We start from the raw sequence: 9,265 nt of genomic DNA, 5'->3' as shown, positions 1-9,265 counted from the left end.
CCAATGCGAGCGCGTAGAACTTGACCACGGGGGCGGAGAGAGAGAGGGTCTGCGCGCGCAGAGCTCAGCAAAATACGCTCTATGCTTTTCTGTCCTCGCTCGTACAGTGTTTGTGTGCGCGGGATGTCAGATTGCGCGAGTGTGAGTATGCATTTGCGCGTGTGAAACAATATAATACGCTCGTGCCATTTTGATATAAATCTGTCTCCATACTACTGCGTAACCTCCATGGTGTTGAACTGTGATTTAGGTTGCTGCTGCCGTGACTATTTTAAACAGAAGACGAAGACAGCTCGGACAAAACATTGTAAAAAACAAATCATCGATCTATGTTCCATTTTCATCCAGTAGATGGTGCCAGTGACCAAAATATTAGGCTGTCTGACCAAAATATTTACCCACAATCCCATGCGCCCACATTTTACAACATAAATCGCCACGTAATCCTCATAAACAGCATTTAAACGTGTAATAATGGATATATGAGTCGGTAAAACAGTTTTTATAATTGTTTTATTTTATTTAAACGAAAAGGGTGTTTGACACGGTCAACCACAAGGTTTTGCTAACCAAACTGTCCCGTTTAAATTTTTCTGACCACGCTATTAAATGGTTCGACTCCTATTTATCCCATAGAGAACAATGTACTATGGTTGACGGTGTCAGCTCCTCGTACCTGGATTGCCCAGTAGGGGGGAGCTGAGGAATTGAATGTTGTAAATGAATAAAAATACTTAGGTGTTATGTTAGACTCCACACTCTCGTTCAGGAGTCATGTCAAAATGATCTTGAAAACTATTACATTTAATTTATGGAATTTTAGACAAATAAGGTGTTCCTTATCTAATAGTGCTGCTCTGATGTTCCTGCATTCCATGATACTCTCACATATGAGCTACTGCTTAACCAGTTGGTCTATGACAGGCTCAACGATTCTTAAACCAATCGAATCACTTTACAAAAAAGCATTAAAAATCCTAGATAAAAACGCTTCACCTATCATCACTGCAATATTCTAACCAAATTCAACATGCTAAGCTTTGACAACTTCAGGAAATTCACCTCTGCCTGCTTTATATACAAAGTCCTGCATGGCCTAGCACCTCCACCTCTTGTAACCTTTATTGAATATAGATCTACTGCCAATCCGACCCGGCTAACTAGAGCCATCACCAACAGGGATTGTGAAGTTCCGCTCAGAAGAACCGTGTTTGGTCAAAACGTGCTATCCTTTAAAGGAAGCGCTGTATGGAACAGCCTACCTCCCTCTATAAGGGGTAGCTCCAGCTTGGCCACCTTCAAGGGCCATCTGAAGGCGTGGCTGAGAATTAACCAGTCTTGTGACCATGTGTGATTGTGCAGGATGCTCACACATGTACTAACTTTTACATTAATCATTTATTTTTCCTTTTCTCTCTTTTACTAATTGTACTATTACTGATATTGTATATTTCCTATGTAATGTATGTATGTGTTTTCTGTCACTTTGCTTTCAACCTGCCAAGGGACTCCAGATGGAAACTAGCCTTCGAGCTATAATCTGGCATATTTACATGTACTGACTGTACTGTTCATTAATATGCACTGTCCCTTTCTCAAAAAAATAAAATAAAAAAAATGTATTTGGTGAATGAATGACACCATGTACCAGATACAGATCCACCAGTCTTAGTATAAATAAGTTTCCATATGATTTCCGTATTAGGTTCAACTGACCCCTTGCGGCTGGATGGATAGACGCAAGTTGGTCAACAGTACAGCCCCCTCCCCTACATCACGTATGGGTCACATAAATAACGTGCAAATGTGGAAAATGTGTTTCCATTACGCTTTTGTGATATACTGCTATATCGACACGTCTGAAAAAACACCTCATGAGAGCGCAAAAACTTTTTGCGATATTTGGGAGGTTTTTCAAAATTTACGTTTTTCCATTACCCGATTTTTATTGTGATATTTGGATTTTGCGCATTTCTGAGGGTAATGGAAACACAGCTAGAGAGAGGGGGAGATAGACTGAGGGAGAGAGAGGAGAAAGAGGGGGATTAGAGACTGAGGGAGAGAGAGAGGGGGAGAGACTGAGGGAGACTGAGGGAGAGGGAGAAAGAGGGATACATGAGAATTTGTTTGTCATGATTTTATTACATAATTTGTGACTATAGTTGCAGCTCTGTAGTGTATTAACAGTAGATGACTTGTGTTGGCTGATGGCCTACAGTAAGTAACCTCTTTCCCTGCATGCATGATATAGCCTATTAAGATGAACCCCACACGTGGACCATTCAGATATACTGAAATAGGCTAGAATTAAATTCTCACACATCCCTTAAAGAAACACACGTTGTTTACATGTGTATGTTATAGCCTATGATGAAGGAAACCTCTAATTACAGTAAGCGTGCAGTTAGAATGTGGACATAATATTAGACAGTCACAACATATGTTTTAGCCTAAACAGAGTGATGATATAAATATAAATATATAGGCTACAATGTAATAAGCCCTGTTGTATTAACCTACAAAGGATTGGTAGATGTATCTATAATGACCGCTGTGTTTTGGATATGTCTGATGCACACGGACAACCTGGCATTTACACAAATGAATTGGAGGGAATGAAAGAAGCAACACTGATTGGTTGTGTGGATGTTAACGGCCTCACCAAGCTCACCACAGCTTTGAATCATTTAATTAATTAATCCTCTTAGTTAATCCTGCTTATACCATGGTCTGGGTGAATACTCGATTCTGATTGGCTGCAAGGTGTCCATTAAAAAGTGATATTGTACAGTGATAATGGACACCTAGCTAAATGGTCTGTTCACCGTTCATATCAATGCGCCATAGTTTCATCAGTGTTATCAGGAGAGCAGTTTGAGCTCTATACCCCCGTTAAGGGTTAATATGACAATTTTGGAACTTGAGAAAAAAATTGAGTCGGTCAAAGTAAGTATTTAAATCACCCCTGTGTGCTCAGTTTATCAAAAATAACTCTTATTTACAATTTTCATTTTCGTTTCGGAGATTTTTTAACCTCGCGTCACCAGGCTCTTCTCGGCGAGAAAGAGAAGATTTCCCTCGGCTCGTGCACGAGCGGGAGAGAGAGAGAGAGAGAGAGAGAGAGAGAGAGAGAGAGAGAGAGAGAGAGAGAGAGAGAGAGAGAGAGAGAGACAACTCTCTCTGCATTTCACCACATCAGCAGCACACGCAGGGCGCTGCTCTCTCACTCTCACTTCCTGAAACTCTTCGCTCTTAAATGTTAATATACTTGGCCAATACGTATCTATCATACAAAATAAAGCAAGCTGCCAAACGGTAATGTCTTCATTTAATGTAGAACGCAAAACATCGTTAAACCTGCATTCCTGTAATAAAGTTAACGTTTGAGTCTGCTTTAAAACGGAGCGGGTGGTGGAGGTGGGAGGGACTATTTTATTTCGTGGAAGACTGATTTACAGTATGAATAACAGACATTTAGCCATTTAGATTGCTTTATTTATTACACATGGAAATATAAATGACTGGTCTTATTGTTTTGTTGGCAAGTGACCATGGTATAAGCGGGTTAATGCACTTCGAGGTGTCCATTATCACTTTTTAAGGGACTTCGCGGAGGCAACCATCCTCGGCTTCGCCTCGGACGGTTCACGCCTCCACGTCGTCCCTTAAAAAGTGATAATGGACACCTCGTCGTACATTAACCCTTACATGAATCACTGTTGCTGCACGAGCGCAAGTGACATTCTGCACATCACGGAGAATAGCAGATGACTTGGGAACGCCCATTCATTTGCGCTGCGCCCCTCTGTGTGTGTGTGTTTGTGTGTTTGTTTGTTTGTTTGTTTGTTTGTTTGTTTGTTTGTTTGTGTGTGTGTGTGTGTGTGTGTGTGTGTGTGTGTGTGTGTGAGAGAGAGAGAGAGAGAGAGAGCGAGGATGTGACAGTTATAGAATACAGTGTTATTGGTATGCGATGGTGTTGATGTGATGTATGATGCGATGGTGTGGAGATGTCCAAATTACGCATGGAGATTACAGTATCTATTGCGCCATTTCATTCAAATTAGCATATGCCATTTGTTTTGGAATCTACGGATTCGCCTTCGCCTGTTCACGTTGGAATCTACGGATTCACCTGTTCACGTTGGTTTCCAGACCAATACAACGATGCCTGGACGCCAGGCCAAGTGAGCCCGACCGAGAGAGAGGGTTGTTCAGCTACCAGGTCGACAGTGGGCCGTCCAGGTAAAAGAATGCCTCCCTTTCTAACAATCACTGGATGCTAATTCCCAGTCCCAAACTGATATACCATTTATGTGTGCTATATGGTTAGCATGGAAGATGTATGTTTCACCCCTAGACAACAAATGATGCCAAAATTACTTTACTATATGAAAATATATACATCCATTTGCGACCGTAACATTTGAGGCCTCGTCCGAATGGCGCATCGTCTCCAGAGTCTCCACCCTAGAAATCGAGCGTGTGAGCTACTCAGTGACATCATCACTGATTTGTGACCCATATTGTGACATCATAAATGTTGCGTCATTGTCTAAGGCGGGCAGTGTTAGCAAATCGTGACATCATCAGTGATTTGTAACACAAACCGTGACATAATCAAATCCCACAACCATGGCGCATCGTCTCTAGAGTCTCTTAGAATTGCTAGCATTATTAAAATGCCTCCAGAGTCTCCACCCTAGAAATGTAGCTTGCGTAGACAATGCACATCATCTCCAGTCTCCTCCCTATAATCGAGAGTTAAATTAGATTGTAGTCTGCGGGCTGCCAGGTTGGGTTGGGGTCGCCATTGTCACATATTTTAACGGGGCGAGCTGGCTCTCTTGACGGTTTGGTTTGGTGCCGGCCTTTAAAAAGCCTGACCCACACAGACAACATAAACATTCTAAATTGCCCCTATACTTCCTGTTACAGTGTTTGCTAATACAATAGCTGGCAGGAAATAAGCTAGGTTTCAAACTGTTCCTATATAGCAACACAGTTCTGTGAAAACTGTCTATATGTTGAGGTTTAGTCAAGTCACCTATTTAACACTGAATGGATTGAAGAGGAAGGAAGTGAATTTCCTTGATTTCCTTTAAAAAGAGCGCAGGAGAGACAGAGGAGACGAATGGGAGATTCTACAATAAGAAAGTGAGTCAAGTGGAACACAGTCAAACGCTGCTGTGAGCTTGTAATGGATTTTGATGAATGAAGCCAATGTGCTCAATCAAAGTATGGAACGTAGCTGCTTTTGACCATGTTTTAAAGTCGAGCTGAACCCAAAAATGACTTTTCTTTTCTTTTAGTTCAAATACCTGGGTATGCACTGCACCTATTTAATAATGTATGCAAACAAAATCACAACAATCTAATTTCTTTAGTTTTTCATACTTTTTTTCACATCAAAAGTTAATTTTTCAAGATTTCATTGATAACAGTACAGTTTGCTGACGTCACCTAGTACTATAAAAAGAGTAGAAACCGCACACTCTGGCTCCGATGCAATGAATTTAATAAAAAGACAACGTTTCGGCCTGGTGGCCTTTGTCAAGTCACCTAGTACTATAAAATGTCTACCCCATTTCAACCAATCATATCACGACATGCAGCTGTCAATCAAATCTTCATTTCAGGATAATTTTCTCTTCCAAATGAAGTAGAAAATGGCGCCTAGTGCCTGTCATCTGGCAGAATTCCTATCCCATAAACGAACTACTAACTTGGCCAATTGTTAGAAACATGAACAACAAACAAAAACTATAATCTCTAAGAATCCAAAGAAATGTTCGTTAAAACGCGCATTCCAGGGATATCGTATTTACAGAAATAGCGTAAAAGGCGCGTGCTTGAGAGCGTTTGAGAGCGTGGTTGTCAGGGGTCTGCCCTCGGAGATTCCAGGCGGGCGGGCAGCACCCATTCATCGGATTGTCCGCTCCCTCCGCACGAAGCAGCTGGCTGCCTGGTACTCCGCGGATCCCACTCGCGTAGCACGACAACACGCTGAATCCCACTCGATTTGGGGGTGGAACATGCCATGATTGGCCAAAGCCCAATCCAGTCCCCAGAATTGTCAAATAAAATCATCGACATGATACTATGACCCGCCTCTCAACCTGTCATCTTAGACAAACTATGTTTTCAGTCTGAAACGGACTCATTATGCACGTGACGAACAGGTTCAGTTCCACTTTAATGTGAATTGAATCAACTATCAACTAACATTATGCTGATCATCATCTTAAATAATGTTAACAGTAAATTGCTGAAAGCCAAACTGCATAGATCACCTTTATTTTGTCACCATTCTCTCTCTCTCTATTGGAATCAATGAAGAAATGTCTCTCTGCTGCTTCTGACTTTTGTTCATCAAAAAAGAAAAGAAAAATACCGCTTGAATTTCAGGACGTTTTTCTCTCTGTGGTGATCTGACCTGGGACTGACGTTTGAATGCAAGTTAAATAAATAAATAAATACTGAGGCGGGCATTTATTTTTCAAAACGTGTAGCGACATCCGGCCAGTAAAAGGGATCGATGTCTATATGGGACTTGGCTTTTAATTGAAGTTTTATGGTATTAACAGACTGACTGTTTATTTCTTCAATTTCATCATAACACATCTTGTTTCAGCCATCTTGTTTCAGAATAGGATTTGAATGAATAGATGTCACACATGAGCTTTCTATTTCAATAGAAACTGAATCAAACTAAATAGACACTTACACTTCCTCAGGCCTGGTTTCAACCACCGCACTGCATCATGGTCCACACTGTGGGGGAGGGGGGTAAATAAAATCAGACAGCATCATCTCTTTGATCATGAACAAATAACCTTCATAACCTTCCATAGGAGGGATTTTCCAGATGCTGTGACTCATATCCTCCATTCAACATCAAACAATAATATTCCTCAGCTTCAACTTTATGAATCAGAGTCAATGGGCCTGTTCGGATAGCTCTACTCAGCGTACTTTTGATACTCCAATTGAAGAGGTAGTGTGTTCACGCTGTACGGTATATTCATTTTGTGTAGGTGAGATATTCACAAGAATTTCTGAGTACAGACCGGGGGCTTACTCAATATACTCATCTCCCCCATAATGCATTGTGACTGTTCAGGTGGAGACTGAAGTCATTGTCCAACACGGTATATTTTTTACATTTTTCACACACTATTTCATCATTAAATTCACTTCTGTCACTATTTGAGGTGGATAACCAGGTGTAAATTAATTTGACAGCGCCAGCATTACAAAAATCTGAGGGGGGAGGGGGCACCTTCTGTGTCGCAATTTTGTTAGGGCACAAGACCACATGCCAGGACACAAAGGCCATTGTTTTATTGACATCATGAAGAGTGATTTTTCTGAAATGTGTGTTAAAATGAGCCAATGACACATCCTTTGCATAAGGCAGGTTACATTAGCAGGCTGGTAGCAGGGCACTGCCAAGGTGGCCTTAGGGATCTCAGGGCATCACGGCCAGTGGGAGGGGCGTAATTCCCACCATGCTTGGCCCCGTTAGATAACTGCAACTGTAAATGTGTAACGTTAACAGTGATGAATAACTGCTGTCCATTAGGGACTGTGGACTGGACTGATCTTATGACACCGACCGAGCGGCGAGCACCATGGAGGCTAACGTTGTTAGGATGACGTCATCATTCCTACTTTGACGTCGTCATTCCTACTATGATGTCATCGATCACTGATGATGTCATGATTCATAAGTGTCTCAATCATGCCTTCCGATGGCCTCGCTGGTGATGTCATAACACATGTGATGTCATATTCTTTTATGCCATAAAGGTCCGTTCCGGCAGGCTCTCGCGAGTGATTCATAAACTCACATCAAGGATCACACGAACCTCTACAACCTCTGCAACCTGCAACCAACTGTTCCCAACCTCGAACAGTGCAACACCCCAGCTATCAAGCTATCAAGTTCCACAACTCCCCTACTCTTGGAGAGTGTCTTGGCCCTCAACTACCCGCGAATAGATCCACATGTCTAACTCCGATCCTGACAGTATGAATCACTCCGAAATGGATTTAGCGGGTACCCCAATCAAGGAGGAAGCTCCCGAGAGGCCAGTTACCCGGCCGGTCGCTTCAGCTGACCCACTAGGCGGCCAGTCGAAGAGGCGCCGGATTTCCCCCTCGGCCCCTTGGGGGGTTCCTTGTCAGACTCCAGTTTCCCCGCCGGCCGCTTCAGCAGACCCACCATGCGGTCAGCTGAAGTGGCCAACACAGAAGACCCTGGGGCGCCAGTTTCCCCGCCGGCCGCTTCAGCTGACCCACCACGCGGTCAGCTGAAGTGGCCAACACAGAAGACCCTGAGGTGCCAGTTTCCCCGCCGGCCGCTTCAGCTGACCCACCATGCGGTCACCTGAAGTGGCCAACACAGAAGACCCTGAGGTGCCAGTTTCCCCGCTGGCCGCTTCAGCAGACCCACCATGCGGGCAGCTGAAGTGGCCAACACAGAAGACCCTGAGGCGCCAGTTTCCCCGCCGGCCGCTTCAGCAGACCCACCACGCGGTCAGCTGAAGTGGCCAACACACCCTGAGGCGCCAGTTTCCCCGCCGGCCGCTTCAGCAGACCCACCACGCGGTCAGCTGAAGTGGCCAACACAGAAGACCCTGAGGCACCAGTTTCTCTGCCGGCCGCTTCAGCTGACCCACCATGCGGTCAGCTGAAGTGGCCAACACATTGACCCTGAAGAGCACCTCCACCAGAACCTACGGATTTTTTGTCTCCCAGATGCCATCCTTGATGGCCTCATTGGACGCCAGGTGACGTCCGTTGAGGGGAGGGTACTGTTAGGATGACGTCATCATTCCTACTTTGACGTCGTCATTCCTACTATGATGTCATCGATCACTGATGATGTCATGATTCATAAGTGTCTCAATCATGCCTTCCGATGGCCTCGCTGGTGATGTCATAACACATGTGATGTCATATTCTTTTATGCCATAAAGGTCCGTTCCGGCAGGCTCTCGCGAGTGATTCATAAACTCACATCAAGGATCACACGAACCTCTACAACCTCTGCAACCTGCAACCAACTGTTCCCAACCTCGAACAGTGCAACACCCCAGCTATCAAGCTATCAAGTTCCACAACTCCCCTACTCTTGGAGAGTGTCTTGGCCCTCAACTACCCGCGAATAGATCCACATGTCTAACTCCGATCCTGACAAACGTTATGGAGACCCAACAGGCACAATGCTGTCATATATTATTTTTAAAGTGTCGTAACATTA

The sequence above is a fragment of the Poromitra crassiceps genome, assembly GCF_964638095.1.
Source record: "Poromitra crassiceps genome assembly, chromosome: 16".
NCBI lineage: Eukaryota > Metazoa > Chordata > Actinopteri > Beryciformes > Melamphaidae > Poromitra > Poromitra crassiceps.
The sequence above is the reverse complement of the archived record's forward strand: the minus strand, read 5'-3'. Positions refer to the sequence as shown.